Here is a 25034-nt window from a genome sequence, read left to right as displayed (position 1 = left end):
TAGAGGAGCTTTCGGAAGCAACGCATAAAACTTCACCGTGACAAGTCGGCGGGACCAGACGCCATTCACCCAAGAGTTCTGAAAAGAAGAAGAAGTCAAATGTGAAACCGCGCAACTATTACCGGGGGTTTGTAACCTCGCCTTTCAATCGCGCTTCTCTACTTAATGACTGGAAAGACAGCTAATGGGACGCTAATATTTTTAAAGGGGCTCTAGAGGCCACCCTGGCAATTACAGACCGGCAAGCCTAACGGCGGTACCGGGCAAATTATTTGGAACTATGGTCAAGCATCAAATTGTCAGACACGCAGACGAATGTAATTTCTTGGGGGGCAAAAACGTCAGCATGCTTTCTCTAAAGCGAGGTCATGCCTTACTGTAGAGTTCTTTGGCCGCAGGGAGGCCGGGGCGGGGGTCAACAGACATGCGGACAAGGGGGAAGCCAGCGGCTACAGTGTACTTAGATTTCTAGAAAGCCTTTGACAAGGTCCCTCCACCAACGGCTCTCACGTCAAGTATGTTGTCATGGGGTAAGAGAAAACGTCCTCTCGTGGATACCTAACTGGTTAAAAAGAGACAGGAAACATCCTCTCGTGGATACCTAACTGGTTAAAAAGAGACAGGAAACAAAGGGAAGGAATCAATGGTCAGTTTTCAGACTGGAGAGATATGTTCCCCCCCCCCCAAGGGTCCCTACCTATTTATAAGTGATCAACCTCTTTATAAATCATCTGGAGAAAAGGGGTAAAACAGTGAGGTGGTCATATTTACAGGTGATGCTAAGCTGCTCGAGATAGTTACGAACAAAGCAGACTCTGAAGAGCTTGAAAAACATCTCACAAAACTAAGTCAGTGGGCAACAAAAAAGGCAAACAAAAGTTCAGGTCGTTGAACGTAAAGTAACCTACATGGTGGGGGGGGAACCATCCCCGACTATATGTACGAAACCATGGGGACTAATTTAGCTCTAACCACCCAGGAGAGGGTGGGGGGGGGGGGGGGAGGAGAGAGAGAGAGAGAGAAATCGATCTTGGAGTGACTGGGGAGAGTTCTCTGAAAACATCCACTCAATGTGCAGCAGCAGTCAAAAAAGCACACAGTATGGGAGGAATCCTTTCAAAAGGGATAGAGGAGACGACGACAGGCACTCTCTTATCGCCTCTCTATGAAGCCACGGTACGCCCACACCTTCCATACGGCGTACAGACGTCGCCGCCTCATCCCCAGAAAGATAAACTGGTGTTGCAAAAGGTTCCGAAAAGGGCAACAAAAACGATGAGGGCTTTGGAACGGGTCCCCTGTGAAGAGAGATGAAGAAAAAGGACTGGGACTTTTCAGCTTAGAGAGGATAGAGGTCTGTCTATACAATCGTGACTGGGGTGGAAAAGGTGCATAAGGAAAAGTTATTTACTTGTTCCCATAAGAACTAAGGGTCACCAAATGAAATGAAGAAGTAACCCGTTTAACACCCAAAGGAAGCTGTTCCTTCACCCATCGCACAGTCAACCTACGGAACTCCCCGCCACAGGAGGTCGAGAAGACCAGGACTTGAAATAGGGCTCCAAAAATGAGCTCCATCAAGGGCGTCCCTAGCCTCTGGAAACGGATGGCAGGAGAGGGATCACTTGATGCCCTCTGGGGCATCTGGCACCGGCCACTCTCGGAAAACAGGATACTGGGCTAGATGGACTTCTGGTCTGACCCACTATGGCCGGTCTTAACACAGCCCCCCAAAAGCCACGCTTACCCGAGCGCCACTTGGACATTCCCCAGGGGAACTCCCCTGTTGGCTGCTCACTCACTTGGCTCTGGCTGCCTCTGGTAGAAGGCTGCTGGCTCCAAGCCTCGCCTCCAACGCAATCAGCTCCTCAAGGCCCCCTCCACCTGCAACAAAGCACTCTCAAATGCCAAACACAGGGCTCCCTGCAACTAGCACCCGTCACACAAATCAGCAGAGACAGACGGACGGACACTCGGATACTTATCCCACCAGCCCACAGCACAGCCCCCTCTCCCCAACACACCCTCCACCCAACCCCGCTTCCCGGCCCCCCCGGCAAAAGACAAAACTCCACACTTACCCGAATGCTCCTCTCGCACACTTCCCAGGCTAACTCTGAAACGCTTCCAGTTCCACGCACAGGGCCAGGTAGGCAGGCAACTATTCGGAGTCTCCGTGCGTGCATCAGGCGACGGTGTAGAGAGGAGGGGATTTAGCTCTCTCAGGAACGGGGAGAAACTTTGGGGAAAGAGGGAGCCTATACAGGAAGAATGGGCGCTACCTAAACCAAAATGGAACCCGACTGCAGGCACTTAACATTCAAAAGGTCGTAGGGCAACTTTTAAACTAAAGGGCTAGGGGAAAGCCCACGGGTGTGGAGGAGCACTTGGATCGGACAGACACATCTCTTAGGGGAGGGTCTATTCATGGAGAGTCTATGTTCTAGTACGGAGGAGAGGATGGAAGATGAGAGCGCATGGGTAAGAGCAGATGAGAAACCATCAAATGGAAAAAAAAAAGGCTAACGTCTAGAAACGGCAGACACATCAAGAGTGACATTTGTCAAGCGCTTCTACACAAACGCAGGACGTCTAAACATTAAGTGGACGAACCAGAGTGCCTCGTATCAAAGGAGGACATCGACACTATAGGCACCACGGAAACTTGCCGGAACGAGGACAATCAATGGGACAGTCATACCCGGGAGATGGATCGGAAGGACACAACAGGTCGTACTGCTGGGGGAGGGGCACTATCCATGAAAGAAAATGCAGAATCGAGTCAAGTAAAAGTCTTAAAGGAACCAAAATGTTCCACGGAATCTCTGTGGGGAGTAATTCCATGCTCCATAAAGAAGAGGAAGATAGCCGTAGGAAACTATTATACGCCACCTGACCAGGACAGCGATAGGGACTACGAAACGCTAAGGGAGATTAGCGAGGCCATCCAAATAAAAACCGCAGTAATAACAGTGGGGGATTTCAACTATCAACTGGCTACACCTCACCTCACCTCAGGACGGGACGCACAGGTCACTATTTCTGACACCTTCAAACGATTGCTTCTTGGAGCCACTGGTTCCAGCACCCACCAGGGGAGAGGCAATTCTTGACTTAGTCCTAAGCGGAGCACGGGATCTGGCCCGAGAGAACTGGACCGCTTGGAAATGGTGACCCTAATCTCATCAAGTTTCTTTTCCCACCACAGGGAAGTTAAACACCTCAGCAGCCCAACACTGTGGCACCGAATTTCGGAAAGGGGAACTACGCAAAAACGAGGAGGCTGGCTAAGCAGAAATCGACAAGGTACAGTGACAAAGGGAAAACCCCTGCAAGCTGCACGGACGCTTTTCAAAGACACCGTAAGAGAGGCCCAACAAATGTATACCCCACGTTAAAAAACACAGCAAGAGAACCACCAAGTAAAAGCAGCAGTGAGAGAAAAAAGGCAGCGTTGAAAAAGAAGTGCAAGTTAAATCCCAGGGAGGAAAACAGAAAGGAGCATCAACAGTCCGATTAAGTGGAAAAATAGAAGACGGAGAAGGAGACGGAGAAAGAGAAAGAGAAAAAGGAGGAGGAAGGAAAGCCAAGAGGAGTATGAAGAACAGCTAGCCAACGTTAAAAAAGAAAAAAAAAAAAAGGTATTCAAAACCCACACATTCGGTTAAGTACATCAGAAGCAGGAAAAAGCCTGCTCAACAGCCAGCGGGGGCCACTTGACCCTCAAAATGCTAAAGGAGCACTCCAAGACCATTAGGTCGTTGGAGAAACTAAATGAATTCTTCGCTTTCGTCTTCACAGCTGACGCTGGAGTTTGGGAGATTCCCAAAGCTGAGCAATTCTCTGGAGCTGACACATCGGAGGAATTGTCCCAGACTGAGGTGTCACTAGAGGAGCTTTCGGAAGCAACGCATAAAACTTCACCGTGACAAGTCGGCGGGACCAGACGCCATTCACCCAAGAGTTCTGAAAAGAAGAAGAAGTCAAATGTGAAACCGCGCAACTATTACCGGGGGTTTGTAACCTCGCCTTTCAATCGCGCTTCTCTACTTAATGACTGGAAAGACAGCTAATGGGACGCTAATATTTTTAAAGGGGCTCTAGAGGCCACCCTGGCAATTACAGACCGGCAAGCCTAACGGCGGTACCGGGCAAATTTGGAACTATGGTCAAGCATCAAATTGTCAGACACGCAGACGAATGTAATTTCTTGGGGGGCAAAAACGTCAGCATGCTTTCTCTAAAGCGAGGTCATGCCTTACTGTAGAGTTCTTTGGCCGCAGGGAGGCCGGGGCGGGGGTCAACAGACATGCGGACAAGGGGGAAGCCAGCGGCTACAGTGTACTTAGATTTCTAGAAAGCCTTTGACAAGGTCCCTCCACCAACGGCTCTCACGTCAAGTATGTTGTCATGGGGTAAGAGAAAACGTCCTCTCGTGGATACCTAACTGGTTAAAAAGAGACAGGAAACAAAGGGAAGGAATCAATGGTCAGTTTTCAGACTGGAGAGATATGTTCCCCCCCCGCCAAGGGTCCCTACCTATTTATAAGTGATCAACCTCTTTATAAATCATCTGGAGAAAAGGGGTAAAACAGTGAGGTGGTCATATTTACAGGTGATGCTAAGCTGCTCGAGATAGTTACGAACAAAGCAGACTCTGAAGAGCTTGAAAAACATCTCACAAAACTAAGTCAGTGGGCAACAAAAAAGGCAAACAAAAGTTCAGGTCGTTGAACGTAAAGTAACCTACATGGTGGGGGGGGAACCATCCCCGACTATATGTACGAAACCATGGGGACTAATTTAGCTCTAACCACCCAGGAGAGGGTGGGGGGGGGGGGAGGAGAGAGAAATCGATCTTGGAGTGACTGGGGAGAGTTCTCTGAAAACATCCACTCAATGTGCAGCAGCAGTCAAAAAAGCACACAGTATGGGAGGAATCCTTTCAAAAGGGATAGAGGAGACGACGACAGGCACTCTCTTATCGCCTCTCTATGAAGCCACGGTACGCCCACACCTTCCATACGGCGTACAGACGTCGCCGCCTCATCCCCAGAAAGATAAACTGGCGTTGCAAAAGGTTCCGAAAAGGGCAACAAAAACGATGAGGGCTTTGGAACGGGTCCCCTGTGAAGAGAGATGAAGAAAAAGGACTGGGACTTTTCAGCTTAGAGAGGATAGAGGTCTGTCTATACAATCGTGACTGGGGTGGAAAAGGTGCATAAGGAAAAGTTATTTACTTGTTCCCATAAGAACTAAGGGTCACCAAATGAAATGAAGAAGTAACCCGTTTAACACCCAAAGGAAGCTGTTCCTTCACCCATCGCACAGTCAACCTACGGAACTCCCCGCCACAGGAGGTCGAGAAGACCAGGACTTGAAATAGGGCTCCAAAAATGAGCTCCATCAAGGGCGTCCCTAGCCTCTGGAAACGGATGGCAGGAGAGGGATCACTTGATGCCCTCTGGGGCATCTGGCACCGGCCACTCTCGGAAAACAGGATACTGGGCTAGATGGACTTCTGGTCTGACCCACTATGGCCGGTCTTAACACAGCCCCCCAAAAGCCACGCTTACCCGAGCGCCACTTGGACATTCCCCAGGGGAACTCCCCTGTTGGCTGCTCACTCACTTGGCTCTGGCTGCCTCTGGTAGAAGGCTGCTGGCTCCAAGCCTCGCCTCCAACGCAATCAGCTCCTCAAGGCCCCCTCCACCTGCAACAAAGCACTCTCAAATGCCAAACACAGGGCTCCCTGCAACTAGCACCCGTCACACAAATCAGCAGAGACAGACGGACGGACACTCGGATACTTATCCCACCAGCCCACAGCACAGCCCCCTCTCCCCAACACACCCTCCACCCAACCCCGCTTCCCGGCCCCCCCGGCAAAAGACAAAACTCCACACTTACCCGAATGCTCCTCTCGCACACTTCCCAGGCTAACTCTGAAACGCTTCCAGTTCCACGCACAGGGCCAGGTAGGCAGGCAACTATTCGGAGTCTCCGTGCGTGCATCAGGCGACGGTGTAGAGAGGAGGGGATTTAGCTCTCTCAGGAACGGGGAGAAACTTTGGGGAAAGAGGGAGCCTATACAGGAAGAATGGGCGCTACCTAAACCAAAATGGAACCCGACTGCAGGCACTTAACATTCAAAAGGTCGTAGGGCAACTTTTAAACTAAAGGGCTAGGGGAAAGCCCACGGGTGTGGAGGAGCACTTGGATCGGACAGACACATCTCTTAGGGGAGGGTCTATTCATGGAGAGTCTATGTTCTAGTACGGAGGAGAGGATGGAAGATGAGAGCGCATGGGTAAGAGCAGATGAGAAACCATCAAATGGAAAAAAAAAAGGCTAACGTCTAGAAACGGCAGACACATCAAGAGTGACATTTGTCAAGCGCTTCTACACAAACGCAGGACGTCTAAACATCAAGTGGACGAACCAGAGTGCCTCGTATCAAAGGAGGACATCGACACTATAGGCACCACGGAAACTTGCCGGAACGAGGACAATCAATGGGACAGTCATACCCGGGAGATGGATCGGAAGGACACAACAGGTCGTACTGCTGGGGGAGGGGCACTATCCATGAAAGAAAATGCAGAATCGAGTCAAGTAAAAGTCTTAAAGGAACCAAAATGTTCCACGGAATCTCTGTGGGGAGTAATTCCATGCTCCATAAAGAAGAGGAAGATAGCCGTAGGAAACTATTATACGCCACCTGACCAGGACAGCGATAGGGACTACGAAACGCTAAGGGAGATTAGCGAGGCCATCCAAATAAAAACCGCAGTAATAACAGTGGGGGATTTCAACTATCAACTGGCTACACCTCACCTCACCTCAGGACGGGACGCACAGGTCACTATTTCTGACACCTTCAAACGATTGCTTCTTGGAGCCACTGGTTCCAGCACCCACCAGGGGAGAGGCAATTCTTGACTTAGTCCTAAGCGGAGCACGGGATGTGGCCCGAGAGAACTGGACCGCTTGGAAATGGTGACCCTAATCTCATCAAGTTTCTTTTCCCACCACAGGGAAGTTAAACACCTCAGCAGCCCAACACTGTGGCACCGAATTTCGGAAAGGGGAACTACGCAAAAACGAGGAGGCTGGCTAAGCAGAAATCGACAAGGTACAGTGACAAAGGGAAAACCCCTGCAAGCTGCACGGACGCTTTTCAAAGACACCGTAAGAGAGGCCCAACTTAAATGTATACCCCACGTTAAAAAACACAGCAAGAGAACCACCAAGTAAAAGCAGCAGTGAGAGAAAAAAGGCAGCGTTGAAAAAGAAGTGCAAGTTAAATCCCAGGGAGGAAAACAGAAAGGAGCATCAACAGTCCGATTAAGTGGAAAAATAGAAGACGGAGAAGGAGACGGAGAAAGAGAAAGAGAAAAAGGAGGAGGAAGGAAAGCCAAGAGGAGTATGAAGAACAGCTAGCCAACGTTACAAAAAAAAAAAAAAAAAAAAAAAAAAAAAAAAAAAAAGGTATTCAAAACCCACACATTCGGTTAAGTACATCAGAAGCAGGAAAAAGCCTGCTCAACAGCCAGCGGGGGCCACTTGACCCTCAAAATGCTAAAGGAGCACTCCAAGACCATTAGGTCGTTGGAGAAACTAAATGAATTCTTCGCTTTCGTCTTCACAGCTGACGCTGGAGTTTGGGAGATTCCCAAAGCTGAGCAATTCTCTGGAGCTGACACATCGGAGGAATTGTCCCAGACTGAGGTGTCACTAGAGGAGCTTTCGGAAGCAACGCATAAAACTTCACCGTGACAAGTCGGCGGGACCAGACGCCATTCACCCAAGAGTTCTGAAAAGAAGAAGAAGTCAAATGTGAAACCGCGCAACTATTACCGGGGGTTTGTAACCTCGCCTTTCAATCGCGCTTCTCTACTTAATGACTGGAAAGACAGCTAATGGGACGCTAATATTTTTAAAGGGGCTCTAGAGGCCACCCTGGCAATTACAGACCGGCAAGCCTAACGGCGGTACCGGGCAAATTATTTGGAACTATGGTCAAGCATCAAATTGTCAGACACGCAGACGAATGTAATTTCTTGGGGGGCAAAAACGTCAGCATGCTTTCTCTAAAGCGAGGTCATGCCTTACTGTAGAGTTCTTTGGCCGCAGGGAGGCCGGGGCGGGGGTCAACAGACATGCGGACAAGGGGGAAGCCAGCGGCTACAGTGTACTTAGATTTCTAGAAAGCCTTTGACAAGGTCCCTCCACCAACGGCTCTCACGTCAAGTATGTTGTCATGGGGTAAGAGAAAACGTCCTCTCGTGGATACCTAACTGGTTAAAAAGAGACAGGAAACAAAGGGAAGGAATCAATGGTCAGTTTTCAGACTGGAGAGATATGTTCCCCCCCCCCCCCAAGGGTCCCTACCTATTTATAAGTGATCAACCTCTTTATAAATCATCTGGAGAAAAGGGGTAAAACAGTGAGGTGGTCATATTTACAGGTGATGCTAAGCTGCTCGAGATAGTTACGAACAAAGCAGACTCTGAAGAGCTTGAAAAACATCTCACAAAACTAAGTCAGTGGGCAACAAAAAAGGCAAACAAAAGTTCAGGTCGTTGAACGTAAAGTAACCTACATGGTGGGGGGGGAACCATCCCCGACTATATGTACGAAACCATGGGGACTAATTTAGCTCTAACCACCCAGGAGAGGGTGGGGGGGGGGAGGAGAGAGAAATCGATCTTGGAGTGACTGGGGAGAGTTCTCTGAAAACATCCACTCAATGTGCAGCAGCAGTCAAAAAAGCACACAGTATGGGAGGAATCCTTTCAAAAGGGATAGAGGAGACGACGACAGGCACTCTCTTATCGCCTCTCTATGAAGCCACGGTACGCCCACACCTTCCATACGGCGTACAGACGTCGCCGCCTCATCCCCAGAAAGATAAACTGGCGTTGCAAAAGGTTCCAAAAAGGGCAACAAAAACGATGAGGGCTTTGGAACGGGTCCCCTGTGAAGAGAGATGAAGAAAAAGGACTGGGACTTTTCAGCTTAGAGAGGATAGAGGTCTGTCTATACAATCGTGACTGGGGTGGAAAAGGTGCATAAGGAAAAGTTATTTACTTGTTCCCATAAGAACTAAGGGTCACCAAATGAAATGAAGAAGTAACCCGTTTAACACCCAAAGGAAGCTGTTCCTTCACCCATCGCACAGTCAACCTACGGAACTCCCCGCCACAGGAGGTCGAGAAGACCAGGACTTGAAATAGGGCTCCAAAAATGAGCTCCATCAAGGGCGTCCCTAGCCTCTGGAAACGGATGGCAGGAGAGGGATCACTTGATGCCCTCTGGGGCATCTGGCACCGGCCACTCTCGGAAAACAGGATACTGGGCTAGATGGACTTCTGGTCTGACCCACTATGGCCGGTCTTAACACAGCCCCCCAAAAGCCACGCTTACCCGAGCGCCACTTGGACATTCCCCAGGGGAACTCCCCTGTTGGCTGCTCACTCACTTGGCTCTGGCTGCCTCTGGTAGAAGGCTGCTGGCTCCAAGCCTCGCCTCCAACGCAATCAGCTCCTCAAGGCCCCCTCCACCTGCAACAAAGCACTCTCAAATGCCAAACACAGGGCTCCCTGCAACTAGCACCCGTCACACAAATCAGCAGAGACAGACGGACGGACACTCGGATACTTATCCCACCAGCCCACAGCACAGCCCCCTCTCCCCAACACACCCTCCACCCAACCCCGCTTCCCGGCCCCCCCGGCAAAAGACAAAACTCCACACTTACCCGAATGCTCCTCTCGCACACTTCCCAGGCTAACTCTGAAACGCTTCCAGTTCCACGCACAGGGCCAGGTAGGCAGGCAACTATTCGGAGTCTCCGTGCGTGCATCAGGCGACGGTGTAGAGAGGAGGGGATTTAGCTCTCTCAGGAACGGGGAGAAACTTTGGGGAAAGAGGGAGCCTATACAGGAAGAATGGGCGCCACCTAAACCAAAATGGAACCCGACTGCAGGCACTTAACATTCAAAAGGTCGTAGGGCAACTTTTAAACTAAAGGGCTAGGGGAAAGCCCACAGGTGTGGAGGAGCACTTGGATCGGACAGACACATCTCTTAGGGGAGGGTCTATTCATGGAGAGTCTATGTTCTAGTACGGAGGAGAGGATGGAGGATGAGAGCGCATGGGTAAGAGCAGATGAGAAACCATCAAATGGAAAAAAAAAAAGGCTAACGTCTAGAAACTGCAGACACATCAAGAGTGACATTTGTCAAGCGCTTCTACACAAACGCAGGACGTCTAAACATCAAGTGGCTGAACCAGAGTGCCTCGTATCAAAGGAGGACATCGACACTATAGGCACCGCCGGAACGAGGACAATCAATGGGACAGTCATACCCGGGAGATGGATCAGAAGTACACAACAGGTCGTACTGCTGGGGGAGGGGCACTATCCATGAAAGAAAATGCAGAATCGAGTCAAGTAAAAGTCTTAAAGGAACCAAAATGTTCCATGGAATCTCTGTGGGGAGTAATTCCATGCTCCATGAAGAAGAGGAAGATAGCCGTAGGAAACTATTATACGCCACCTGACCAGGACAGCGATAGGGACTACGAAACTCTAAGGGAGATTAGCGAGGCCATCCAAATAAAAACCGCAGTAATAACAGTGGGGGATTTCAACTATCAACTGGCTACACCTCACCTCACCTCAGGACGGGACGCACGGGTCACTATTTCTGACACCTTCAAACGATTGCTTCTTGGAGCCACTGGTTCCAGCACCCACCAGGGGAGAGGCAATTCTTGACTTAGTCCTAAGCGGAGCACGGGATCTGGCCCGAGAGAACTGGACCGCTTGGAAATGGTGACCCTAATCTCATCAAGTTTCTTTTCCCACCACAGGGAAGTTAAACACCTCAGCAGCCCAACACTGTGGCACCGAATTTCGGAAAGGGGAACTATGCAAAAACGAGGAGGCTGGCTAAGCAGAAATCGACAAGGTACAGTGACAAAGGGAAAACCCCTGCAAGCTGCACGGACGCTTTTCAAAGACACCGTAAGAGAGGCCCAACTTAAATGTATACCCCACGTTAAAAAACACAGCAAGAGAACCACCAAGTAAAAGCAGCAGTGAGAGAAAAAAGGCAGCGTTGAAAAAGAAGTGCAAGTTAAATCCCAGGGAGGAAAACAGAAAGGAGCATCAACAGTCCGATTAAGTGGAAAAATAGAAGACGGAGAAGGAGACGGAGAAAGAGAAAGAGAAAAAGGAGGAGGAAGGAAAGCCTAGAGGAGTATGAAGAACAGCTAGCCAACATTACAAAAAAAAAAAAAAAAGGTATTCAAAACCCACACATTCGGTTAAGTACATCAGAAGCAGGAAAAAGCCTGCTCAACAGCCAGCGGGGGCCACTTGACCCTCAAAATGCTAAAGGAGCACTCCAAGACCATTAGGTCGTTGGAGAAACTAAATGAATTCTTCGCTTTCGTCTTCACAGCTGACGCTGGAGTTTGGGAGATTCCCAAAGCTGAGCAATTCTCTGGAGCTGACACATCGGAGGAATTGTCCCAGACTGAGGTGTCACTAGAGGAGCTTTCGGAAGCAACGCATAAAACTTCACCGTGACAAGTCGGCGGGACCAGACGCCATTCACCCAAGAGTTCTGAAAAGAAGAAGAAGTCAAATGTGAAACGGCGCAACTATTACCGGGGGTTTGTAACCTCGCCTTTCAATCGCGCTTCTCTACTTAATGACTGGAAAGACAGCTAATGGGACGCTAATATTTTTAAAGGGGCTCTAGAGGCCACCCTGGCAATTACAGACCGGCAAGCCTAACGGCGGTACCGGGCAAATTATTTGGAACTATGGTCAAGCATCAAATTGTCAGACACGCAGACGAATGTAATTTCTTGGGGGGCAAAAACGTCAGCATGCTTTCTCTAAAGCGAGGTCATGCCTTACTGTAGAGTTCTTTGGCCGCAGGGAGGCCGGGGCGGGGGTCAACAGACATGCGGACAAGGGGGAAGCCAGCGGCTACAGTGTACTTAGATTTCTAGAAAGCCTTTGACAAGGTCCCTCCACCAACGGCTCTCACGTCAAGTATGTTGTCATGGGGTAAGAGAAAACGTCCTCTCGTGGATACCTAACTGGTTAAAAAGAGACAGGAAACAAAGGGAAGGAATCAATGGTCAGTTTTCAGACTGGAGAGATATGTTCCCCCCCCCCCCAAGGGTCCCTACCTATTTATAAGTGATCAACCTCTTTATAAATCATCTGGAGAAAAGGGGTAAAACAGTGAGGTGGTCATATTTACAGGTGATGCTAAGCTGCTCGAGATAGTTACGAACAAAGCAGACTCTGAAGAGCTTGAAAAACATCTCACAAAACTAAGTCAGTGGGCAACAAAAAAGGCAAACAAAAGTTCAGGTCGTTGAACGTAAAGTAACCTACATGGTGGGGGGGGAACCATCCCCGACTATATGTACGAAACCATGGGGACTAATTTAGCTCTAACCACCCAGGAGAGGGTGGGGGGGGGGAGGAGAGAGAAATCGATCTTGGAGTGACTGGGGAGAGTTCTCTGAAAACATCCACTCAATGTGCAGCAGCAGTCAAAAAAGCACACAGTATGGGAGGAATCCTTTCAAAAGGGATAGAGGAGACGACGACAGGCACTCTCTTATCGCCTCTCTATGAAGCCACGGTACGCCCACACCTTCCATACGGCGTACAGACGTCGCCGCCTCATCCCCAGAAAGATAAACTGGCGTTGCAAAAGGTTCCGAAAAGGGCAACAAAAACGATGAGGGCTTTGGAACGGGTCCCCTGTGAAGAGAGATGAAGAAAAAGGACTGGGACTTTTCAGCTTAGAGAGGATAGAGGTCTGTCTATACAATCGTGACTGGGGTGGAAAAGGTGCATAAGGAAAAGTTATTTACTTGTTCCCATAAGAACTAAGGGTCACCAAATGAAATGAAGAAGTAACCCGTTTAACACCCAAAGGAAGCTGTTCCTTCACCCATCGCACAGTCAACCTACGGAACTCCCCGCCACAGGAGGTCGAGAAGACCAGGACTTGAAATAGGGCTCCAAAAATGAGCTCCATCAAGGGCGTCCCTAGCCTCTGGAAACGGATGGCAGGAGAGGGATCACTTGATGCCCTCTGGGGCATCTGGCACCGGCCACTCTCGGAAAACAGGATACTGGGCTAGATGGACTTCTGGTCTGACCCACTATGGCCGGTCTTAACACAGCCCCCCAAAAGCCACGCTTACCCGAGCGCCACTTGGACATTCCCCAGGGGAACTCCCCTGTTGGCTGCTCACTCACTTGGCTCTGGCTGCCTCTGGTAGAAGGCTGCTGGCTCCAAGCCTCGCCTCCAACGCAATCAGCTCCTCAAGGCCCCCTCCACCTGCAACAAAGCACTCTCAAATGCCAAACACAGGGCTCCCTGCAACTAGCACCCGTCACACAAATCAGCAGAGACAGACGGACGGACACTCGGATACTTATCCCACCAGCCCACAGCACAGCCCCCTCTCCCCAACACACCCTCCACCCAACCCCGCTTCCCGGCCCCCCCGGCAAAAGACAAAACTCCACACTTACCCGAATGCTCCTCTCGCACACTTCCCAGGCTAACTCTGAAACGCTTCCAGTTCCACGCACAGGGCCAGGTAGGCAGGCAACTATTCGGAGTCTCCGTGCGTGCATCAGGCGACGGTGTAGAGAGGAGGGGATTTAGCTCTCTCAGGAACGGGGAGAAACTTTGGGGAAAGAGGGAGCCTATACAGGAAGAATGGGCGCTACCTAAACCAAAATGGAACCCAACTGCAGGCACTTAACATTCAAAAGGTCGTAGGGCAACTTTTAAACTAAAGGGCTAGGGGAAAGCCCACGGGTGTGGAGGAGCACTTGGATCGGACAGACACATCTCTTAGGGGAGGGTCTATTCATGGAGAGTCTATGTTCTAGTACGGAGGAGAGGATGGAAGATGAGAGCGCATGGGTAAGAGCAGATGAGAAACCATCAAATGGAAAAAAAAAGGCTAACGTCTAGAAACGGCAGACACATCAAGAGTGACATTTGTCAAGCGCTTCTACACAAACGCAGGACGTCTAAACATCAAGTGGACGAACCAGAGTGCCTCGTATCAAAGGAGGACATCGACACTATAGGCACCACGGAAACTTGCCGGAACGAGGACAATCAATGGGACAGTCATACCCGGGAGATGGATCGGAAGGACACAACAGGTCGTACTGCTGGGGGAGGGGCACTATCCATGAAAGAAAATGCAGAATCGAGTCAAGTAAAAGTCTTAAAGGAACCAAAATGTTCCACGGAATCTCTGTGGGGAGTAATTCCATGCTCCATAAAGAAGAGGAAGATAGCCGTAGGAAACTATTATACGCCACCTGACCAGGACAGCGATAGGGACTACGAAACGCTAAGGGAGATTAGCGAGGCCATCCAAATAAAAACCGCAGTAATAACAGTGGGGGATTTCAACTATCAACTGGCTACACCTCACCTCACCTCACCTCAGGACGGGACGCACAGGTCACTATTTCTGACACCTTCAAACGATTGCTTCTTGGAGCCACTGGTTCCAGCACCCACCAGGGGAGAGGCAATTCTTGACTTAGTCCTAAGCGGAGCACGGGATGTGGCCCGAGAGAACTGGACCGCTTGGAAATGGTGACCCTAATCTCATCAAGTTTCTTTTCCCACCACAGGGAAGTTAAACACCTCAGCAGCCCAACACTGTGGCACCGAATTTCGGAAAGGGGAACTACGCAAAAACGAGGAGGCTGGCTAAGCAGAAATCGACAAGGTACAGTGACAAAGGGAAAACCCCTGCAAGCTGCACGGACGCTTTTCAAAGACACCGTAAGAGAGGCCCAACTTAAATGTATACCCCACGTTAAAAAACACAGCAAGAGAACCACCAAGTAAAAGCAGCAGTGAGAGAAAAAAGGCAGCGTTGAAAAAGAAGTGCAAGTTAAATCCCAGGGAGGAAAACAGAAAGGAGCATCAACAGTCCGATTAAGTGGAAAAATAGAAGACGGAGAAGGAGACGGAGAAAGAGAAAGAGAAAAAGGAGGAGGAAGGAAAGCCAAGAGGAGTATGAAGAACAGCTAGCCAACGTTACAAAAAAAAAAAAAAAAAAAAAAAGGTATTCAAAACCCACACATTCGGTTAAGTACATCAGAAGCAGGAAAAAGCCTGCTCAACAGCCAGCGGGGGCCACTTGACCCTCAAAATGCTAAAGGAGCACTCCAAGACCATTAGGTCGTTGGAGAAACTAAATGAATTCTTCGCTTTCGTCTTCACAGCTGACGCTGGAGTTTGGGAGATTCCCAAAGCTGAGCAATTCTCTGGAGCTGACACATCGGAGGAATTGTCCCAGACTGAGGTGTCACTAGAGGAGCTTTCGGAAGCAACGCATAAAACTTCACCGTGACAAGTCGGCGGGACCAGACGCCATTCACCCAAGAGTTCTGAAAAGAAGAAGAAGTCAAATGTGAAACCGCGCAACTATTACCGGGGGTTTGTAACCTCGCCTTTCAATCGCGCTTCTCTACTTAATGACTGGAAAGACAGCTAATGGGACGCTAATATTTTTAAAGGGGCTCTAGAGGCCACCCTGGCAATTACAGACCGGCAAGCCTAACGGCGGTACCGGGCAAATTATTTGGAACTATGGTCAAGCATCAAATTGTCAGACACGCAGACGAATGTAATTTCTTGGGGGGCAAAAACGTCAGCATGCTTTCTCTAAAGCGAGGTCATGCCTTACTGTAGAGTTCTTTGGCCGCAGGGAGGCCGGGGCGGGGGTCAACAGACATGCGGACAAGGGGGAAGCCAGCGGCTACAGTGTACTTAGATTTCTAGAAAGCCTTTGACAAGGTCCCTCCACCAACGGCTCTCACGTCAAGTATGTTGTCATGGGGTAAGAGAAAACGTCCTCTCGTGGATACCTAACTGGTTAAAAAGAGACAGGAAACAAAGGGAAGGAATCAATGGTCAGTTTTCAGACTGGAGAGATATGTTCCCCCCCCCCCCCCAGGGTCCCTACCTATTTATAAGTGATCAACCTCTTTATAAATCATCTGGAGAAAAGGGGTAAAACAGTGAGGTGGTCATATTTACAGGTGATGCTAAGCTGCTCGAGATAGTTACGAACAAAGCAGACTCTGAAGAGCTTGAAAAACATCTCACAAAACTAAGTCAGTGGGCAACAAAAAAGGCAAACAAAAGTTCAGGTCGTTGAACGTAAAGTAACCTACATGGTGGGGGGGAACCATCCCCGACTATATGTACGAAACCATGGGGACTAATTTAGCTCTAACCACCCAGGAGAGGGTGGGGGGGGGGAGGAGAGAGAAATCGATCTTGGAGTGACTGGGGAGAGTTCTCTGAAAACATCCACTCAATGTGCAGCAGCAGTCAAAAAAGCACACAGTATGGGAGGAATCCTTTCAAAAGGGATAGAGGAGACGACGACAGGCACTCTCTTATCGCCTCTCTATGAAGCCACGGTACGCCCACACCTTCCATACGGCGTACAGACGTCGCCGCCTCATCCCCAGAAAGATAAACTGGCGTTGCAAAAGGTTCCGAAAAGGGCAACAAAAACGATGAGGGCTTTGGAACGGGTCCCCTGTGAAGAGAGATGAAGAAAAAGGACTGGGACTTTTCAGCTTAGAAAAAGAGGAGACTCCGGGGGGAGAGGATAGAGGTCTGTCTATACAATCGTGACTGGGGTGGAAAAGGTGCATAAGGAAAAGTTATTTACTTGTTCCCATAAGAACTAAGGGTCACCAAATGAAATGAAGAAGTAACCCGTTTAACACCCAAAGGAAGCTGTTCCTTCACCCATCGCACAGTCAACCTACGGAACTCCCCGCCACAGGAGGTCGAGAAGACCAGGACTTGAAATAGGGCTCCAAAAATGAGCTCCATCAAGGGCGTCCCTAGCCTCTGGAAACGGATGGCAGGAGAGGGATCACTTGATGCCCTCTGGGGCATCTGGCACCGGCCACTCTCAGAAAACAGGATACTGGGCTAGCTGGACTTCTGGTCTGACCCACTATGGCCGGTCTTAACACAGCCCCCCAAAAGCCACGCTTACCCGAGCGCCACTTGGACATTCCCCAGGGGAACTCCCCTGTTGGCTGCTCACTCACTTGGCTCTGGCTGCCTCTGGTAGAAGGCTGCTGGCTCCAAGCCTCGCCTCCAACGCAATCAGCTCCTCAAGGCCCCCTCCACCTGCAACAAAGCACTCTCAAATGCCAAACACAGGGCTCCCTGCAACTAGCACCCGTCACACAAATCAGCAGAGACAGACGGACGGACACTCGGATACTTATCCCACCAGCCCACAGCACAGCCCCCTCTCCCCAACACACCCTCCACCCAACCCCGCTTCCCGGCCCCCCCGGCAAAAGACAAAACTCCACACTTACCCGAATGCTCCTCTCGCACACTTCCCAGGCTAACTCTGAAACGCTTCCAGTTCCACGCACAGGGCCAGGTAGGCAGGCAACTATTCGGAGTCTCCGTGCGTGCATCAGGCGACGGTGTAGAGAGGAGGGGATTTAGCTCTCTCAGGAACGGGGAGAAACTTTGGGGAAAGAGGGAGCCTATACAGGAAGAATGGCCGCCACCTAAACCAAAATGGAACCCGACTGCAGGCACTTAACATTCAAAAGGTCGTAGGGCAACTTTTAAACTAAAGGGCTAGGGGAAAGCCCACGGGTGTGGAGGAGCACTTGGATCGGACAGACACATCTCTTAGGGGAGGGTCTATTCATGGAGAGTCTATGTTCTAGTACGGAGGAGAGGATGGAAGATGAGAGCGCATGGGTAAGAGCAGATGAGAAACCATCAAATGGAAAAAAAAAGGCTAACGTCTAGAAACGGCAGACACATCAAGAGTGACATTTGTCAAGCGCTTCTACACAAACGCAGGACGTCTAAACATCAAGTGGACGAACCAGAGTGCCTCGTATCAAAGGAGGACATCGACACTATAGGCACCACGGAAACTTGCCGGAACGAGGACAATCAATGGGACAGTCATACCCGGGAGATGGATCAGAAGGACACAACAGGTCGTACTGCTGGGGGAGGGGCACTATCCATGAAAGAAAATGCAGAATCGAGTCAAGTAAAAGTCTTAAAGGAACCAAAATGTTCCACGGAATCTCTGTGGGGAGTAATTCCATGCTCCATAAAGAAGAGGAAGATAGCCGTAGGAAACTATTATACGCCACCTGACCAGGACAGCGATAGGGACTACGAAACGCTAAGGGAGATTAGCGAGGCCATCCAAATAAAAACCGCAGTAATAACAGTGGGGGATTTCAACTATCAACTGGCTACACCTCACCTCACCTCACCTCAGGACGGGACGCACAGGTCACTATTTCTGACACCTTCAAACGATTGCTTCTTGGAGCCACTGGTTCCAGCACCCACCAGGGGAGAGGCAATTCTTGACTTAGTCCTAAGCGGAGCACGGGATCTGGCCCGAGAGAACTGGACCGCTTGGAAATGGTGACCCTAATCTCATCAAGTTTCTTTTCCCACCACAGGGAAGTTAAACACCTCAGCAGCCCAACACTGTGGCACCGAATTTCGGAAAGGGGAACTACGCAAAAACGAGGAGGCTGGCTAAGCAGAAATCGACAAGGTACAGTGACAAAGGGAAAACCCCTGCAAGCTGCACGGACGCTTTTCAAAGACACCGTAAGAGAGGCCCAACTTAAATGTATACCCCACGTTAAAAAACACAGCAAGAGAACCACCAAGTAAAAGCAGCAGTGAGAGAAAAAAGGCAGCGTTGAAAAAGAAGTGCAAGTTAAATCCCAGGGAGGAAAACAGAAAGGAGCATCAACAGTCCGATTAAGTGGAAAAATAGAAGACGGAGAAGGAGACGGAGAAAGAGAAAGAGAAAAAGGAGGAGGAAGGAAAGCCAAGAGGAGTATGAAGAACAGCTAGCCAACGTTACAAAACAAGGTATTCAAAACCCACACATTCGGTTAAGTACATCAGAAGCAGGAAAAAGCCTGCTCAACAGCCAGCGGGGGCCACTTGACCCTCAAAATGCTAAAGGAGCACTCCAAGACCATTAGGTCGTTGGAGAAACTAAATGAATTCTTCGCTTTCGTCTTCACAGCTGACGCTGGAGTTTGGGAGATTCCCAAAGCTGAGCAATTCTCTGGAGCTGACACATCGGAGGAATTGTCCCAGACTGAGGTGTCACTAGAGGAGCTTTCGGAAGCAACGCATAAAACTTCACCGTGACAAGTCGGCGGGACCAGACGCCATTCACCCAAGAGTTCTGAAAAGAAGAAGAAGTCAAATGTGAAACCGCGCAACTATTACCGGGGGTTTGTAACCTCGCCTTTCAATCGCGCTTCTCTACTTAATGACTGGAAAGACAGCTAATGGGACGCTAATATTTTTAAAGGGGCTCTAGAGGCCACCCTGGCAATTACAGACCGGCAAGCCTAACGGCGGTACCGGGCAAATTTGGAACTATGGTCAAGCATCAAATTGTCAGACACGCAGACGAATGTAATTTCTTGGGGGGCAAAAACGTCAGCATGCTTTCTCTAAAGCGAGGTCATGCCTTACTGTAGAGTTCTTTGGCCGCAGGGAGGCCGGGGCGGGGGTCAACAGACATGCGGACAAGGGGGAAGCCAGCGGCTACAGTGTACTTAGATTTCTAGAAAGCCTTTGACAAGGTCCCTCCACCAACGGCTCTCACGTCAAGTATGTTGTCATGGGGTAAGAGAAAACGTCCTCTCGTGGATACCTAACTGGTTAAAAAGAGACAGGAAACAAAGGGAAGGAATCAATGGTCAGTTTTCAGACTGGAGAGATATGTCCCCTCCCCCCCCCAAGGGTCCCTACCTATTTATAAGTGATCAACCTCTTTATAAATCATCTGGAGAAAAGGGGTAAAACAGTGAGGTGGTCATATTTACAGGTGATGCTAAGCTGCTCGAGATAGTTACGAACAAAGCAGACTCTGAAGAGCTTGAAAAACATCTCACAAAACTAAGTCAGTGGGCAACAAAAAAGGCAAACAAAAGTTCAGGTCGTTGAACGTAAAGTAACCTACATGGTGGGGGGGGAACCATCCCCGACTATATGTACGAAACCATGGGGACTAATTTAGCTCTAACCACCCAGGAGAGGGTGGGGGGGGGGGGGGGAGGAGAGAGAGAGAGAGAGAGAGAGAGAGAGAGAGAGAAATCGATCTTGGAGTGACTGGGGAGAGTTCTCTGAAAACATCCACTCAATGTGCAGCAGCAGTCAAAAAAGCACACAGTATGGGAGGAATCCTTTCAAAAGGGATAGAGGAGACGACGACAGGCACTCTCTTATCGCCTCTCTATGAAGCCACGGTACGCCCACACCTTCCATACGGCGTACAGACGTCGCCGCCTCATCCCCAGAAAGATAAACTGGCGTTGCAAAAGGTTCCGAAAAGGGCAACAAAAACGATGAGGGCTTTGGAACGGGTCCCCTGTGAAGAGAGATGAAGAAAAAGGACTGGGACTTTTCAGCTTAGAGAGGATAGAGGTCTGTCTATACAATCGTGACTGGGGTGGAAAAGGTGCATAAGGAAAAGTTATTTACTTGTTCCCATAAGAACTAAGGGTCACCAAATGAAATGAAGAAGTAACCCGTTTAACACCCAAAGGAAGCTGTTCCTTCACCCATCGCACAGTCAACCTACGGAACTCCCTGCCACAGGAGGTCGAGAAGACCAGGACTTGAAATAGGGCTCCAAAAATGAGCTCCATCAAGGGCGTCCCTAGCCTCTGGAAACGGATGGCAGGAGAGGGATCACTTGATGCCCTCTGGGGCATCTGGCACCGGCCACTCTCGGAAAACAGGATACTGGGCTAGATGGACTTCTGGTCTGACCCACTATGGCCGGTCTTAACACAGCCCCCCAAAAGCCACGCTTACCCGAGCGCCACTTGGACATTCCCCAGGGGAACTCCCCTGTTGGCTGCTCACTCACTTGGCTCTGGCTGCCTCTGGTAGAAGGCTGCTGGCTCCAAGCCTCGCCTCCAACGCAATCAGCTCCTCAAGGCCCCCTCCACCTGCAACAAAGCACTCTCAAATGCCAAACACAGGGCTCCCTGCAACTAGCACCCGTCACACAAATCAGCAGAGACAGACGGACGGACACTCGGATACTTATCCCACCAGCCCACAGCACAGCCCCCTCTCCCCAACACACCCTCCACCCAACCCCGCTTCCCGGTCCCCCCGGCAAAAGACAAAACTCCACACTTACCCGAATGCTCCTCTCGCACACTTCCCAGGCTAACTCTGAAACGCTTCCAGTTCCACGCACAGGGCCAGGTAGGCAGGCAACTATTCGGAGTCTCCGTGCGTGCATCAGGCGACGGTGTAGAGAGGAGGGGATTTAGCTCTCTCAGGAACGGGGAGAAACTTTGGGGAAAGAGGGAGCCTATACAGGAAGAATGGGCGCCACCTAAACCAAAATGGAACCCGACTGCAGGCACTTAACATTCAAAAGGTCGTAGGGCAACTTTTAAACTAAAGGGCTAGGGGAAAGCCCACGGGTGTGGAGGAGCACTTGGATCGGACAGACACATCTCTTAGGGGAGGGTCTATTCATGGAGAGTCTATGTTCTAGTACGGAGGAGAGGATGGAAGATGAGAGCGCATGGGTAAGAGCAGATGAGAAACCATCAAATGGAAAAAAAAAGGCTAACGTCTAGAAACGGCAGACACATCAAGAGTGACATTTGTCAAGCGCTTCTACACAAACGCAGGACGTCTAAACATCAAGTGGACGAACCAGAGTGCCTCGTATCAAAGGAGGACATCGACACTATAGGCACCACGGAAACTTGCCGGAACGAGGACAATCAATGGGACAGTCATACCCGGGAGATGGATCAGAAGGACACAACAGGTCGTACTGCTGGGGGAGGGGCACTATCCATGAAAGAAAATGCAGAATCGAGTCAAGTAAAAGTCTTAAAGGAACCAAAATGTTCCACGGAATCTCTGTGGGGAGTAATTCCATGCTCCATAAAGAAGAGGAAGATAGCCGTAGGAAACTATTATACGCCACCTGACCAGGACAGCGATAGGGACTACGAAACGCTAAGGGAGATTAGCGAGGCCATCCAAATAAAAACCGCAGTAATAACAGTGGGGGATTTCAACTATCAACTGGCTACACCTCACCTCACCTCACCTCAGGACGGGACGCACAGGTCACTATTTCTGACACCTTCAAACGATTGCTTCTTGGAGCCACTGGTTCCAGCACCCACCAGGGGAGAGGCAATTCTTGACTTAGTCCTAAGCGGAGCACGGGATCTGGCCCGAGAGAACTGGACCGCTTGGAAATGGTGACCCTAATCTCATCAAGTTTCTTTTCCCACCACAGGGAAGTTAAACACCTCAGCAGCCCAACACTGTGGCACCGAATTTCGGAAAGGGGAACTACGCAAAAACGAGGAGGCTGGCTAAGCAGAAATCGACAAGGTACAGTGACAAAGGGAAAACCCCTGCAAGCTGCACGGACGCTTTTCAAAGACACCGTAAGAGAGGCCCAACTTAAATGTATACCCCACGTTAAAAAACACAGCAAGAGAACCACCAAGTAAAAGCAGCAGTGAGAGAAAAAAGGCAGCGTTGAAAAAGAAGTGCAAGTTAAATCCCAGGGAGGAAAACAGAAAGGAGCATCAACAGTCCGATTAAGTGGAAAAATAGAAGACGGAGAAGGAGACGGAGAAAGAGAAAGAGAAAAAGGAGGAGGAAGGAAAGCCAAGAGGAGTATGAAGAACAGCTAGCCAACGTTACAAAAAAAAAAAAAAAAAAAAAAAAAAAAAAAAGGTATTCAAAACCCACACATTCGGTTAAGTACATCAGAAGCAGGAAAAAGCCTGCTCAACAGCCAGCGGGGGCCACTTGACCCTCAAAATGCTAAAGGAGCACTCCAAGACCATTAGGTCGTTGGAGAAACTAAATGAATTCTTCGCTTTCGTCTTCACAGCTGACGCTGGAGTTTGGGAGATTCCCAAAGCTGAGCAATTCTCTGGAGCTGACACATCGGAGGAATTGTCCCAGACTGAGGTGTCACTAGAGGAGCTTTCGGAAGCAACGCATAAAACTTCACCGTGACAAGTCGGCGGGACCAGACGCCATTCACCCAAGAGTTCTGAAAAGAAGAAGAAGTCAAATGTGAAACCGCGCAACTATTACCGGGGGTTTGTAACCTCGCCTTTCAATCGCGCTTCTCTACTTAATGACTGGAAAGACAGCTAATGGGACGCTAATATTTTTAAAGGGGCTCTAGAGGCCACCCTGGCAATTACAGACCGGCAAGCCTAACGGCGGTACCGGGCAAATTATTTGGAACTATGGTCAAGCATCAAATTGTCAGACACGCAGACGAATGTAATTTCTTGGGGGGCAAAAACGTCAGCATGCTTTCTCTAAAGCGAGGTCATGCCTTACTGTAGAGTTCTTTGGCCGCAGGGAGGCCGGGGCGGGGGTCAACAGACATGCGGACAAGGGGGAAGCCAGCGGCTACAGTGTACTTAGATTTCTAGAAAGCCTTTGACAAGGTCCCTCCACCAACGGCTCTCACGTCAAGTATGTTGTCATGGGGTAAGAGAAAACGTCCTCTCGTGGATACCTAACTGGTTAAAAAGAGACAGGAAACAAAGGGAAGGAATCAATGGTCAGTTTTCAGACTGGAGAGATATGTCCCCTCCCCCCCCCAAGGGTCCCTACCTATTTATAAGTGATCAACCTCTTTATAAATCATCTGGAGAAAAGGGGTAAAACAGTGAGGTGGTCATATTTACAGGTGATGCTAAGCTGCTCGAGATAGTTACGAACAAAGCAGACTCTGAAGAGCTTGAAAAACATCTCACAAAACTAAGTCAGTGGGCAACAAAAAAGGCAAACAAAAGTTCAGGTCGTTGAACGTAAAGTAACCTACATGGTGGGGGGGGAACCATCCCCGACTATATGTACGAAACCATGGGGACTAATTTAGCTCTAACCACCCAGGAGAGGGTGGGGGGGGGGGGGAGGAGAGAGAGAGAGAGAGAGAGAGAAATCGATCTTGGAGTGACTGGGGAGAGTTCTCTGAAAACATCCACTCAATGTGCAGCAGCAGTCAAAAAAGCACACAGTATGGGAGGAATCCTTTCAAAAGGGATAGAGGAGACGACGACAGGCACTCTCTTATCGCCTCTCTATGAAGCCACGGTACGCCCACACCTTCCATACGGCGTACAGACGTCGCCGCCTCATCCCCAGAAAGATAAACTGGCGTTGCAAAAGGTTCCGAAAAGGGCAACAAAAACGATGAGGGCTTTGGAACGGGTCCCCTGTGAAGAGAGATGAAGAAAAAGGACTGGGACTTTTCAGCTTAGAGAGGATAGAGGTCTGTCTATACAATCGTGACTGGGGTGGAAAAGGTGCATAAGGAAAAGTTATTTACTTGTTCCCATAAGAACTAAGGGTCACCAAATGAAATGAAGAAGTAACCCGTTTAACACCCAAAGGAAGCTGTTCCTTCACCCATCGCACAGTCAACCTACGGAACTCCCTGCCACAGGAGGTCGAGAAGACCAGGACTTGAAATAGGGCTCCAAAAATGAGCTCCATCAAGGGCGTCCCTAGCCTCTGGAAACGGATGGCAGGAGAGGGATCACTTGATGCCCTCTGGGGCATCTGGCACCGGCCACTCTCGGAAAACAGGATACTGGGCTAGATGGACTTCTGGTCTGACCCACTATGGCCGGTCTTAACACAGCCCCCCAAAAGCCACGCTTACCCGAGCGCCACTTGGACATTCCCCAGGGGAACTCCCCTGTTGGCTGCTCACTCACTTGGCTCTGGCTGCCTCTGGTAGAAGGCTGCTGGCTCCAAGCCTCGCCTCCAACGCAATCAGCTCCTCAAGGCCCCCTCCACCTGCAACAAAGCACTCTCAAATGCCAAACACAGGGCTCCCTGCAACTAGCACCC

Source organism: Pelodiscus sinensis, chromosome 6 (genome assembly GCF_052426305.1).
Source record: "Pelodiscus sinensis isolate ZL-2025 chromosome 6, ASM5242630v1, whole genome shotgun sequence".
Classification (NCBI taxonomy): Eukaryota; Metazoa; Chordata; order Testudines; family Trionychidae; genus Pelodiscus; species Pelodiscus sinensis.
This window is presented reverse-complemented; position numbering follows the sequence as displayed.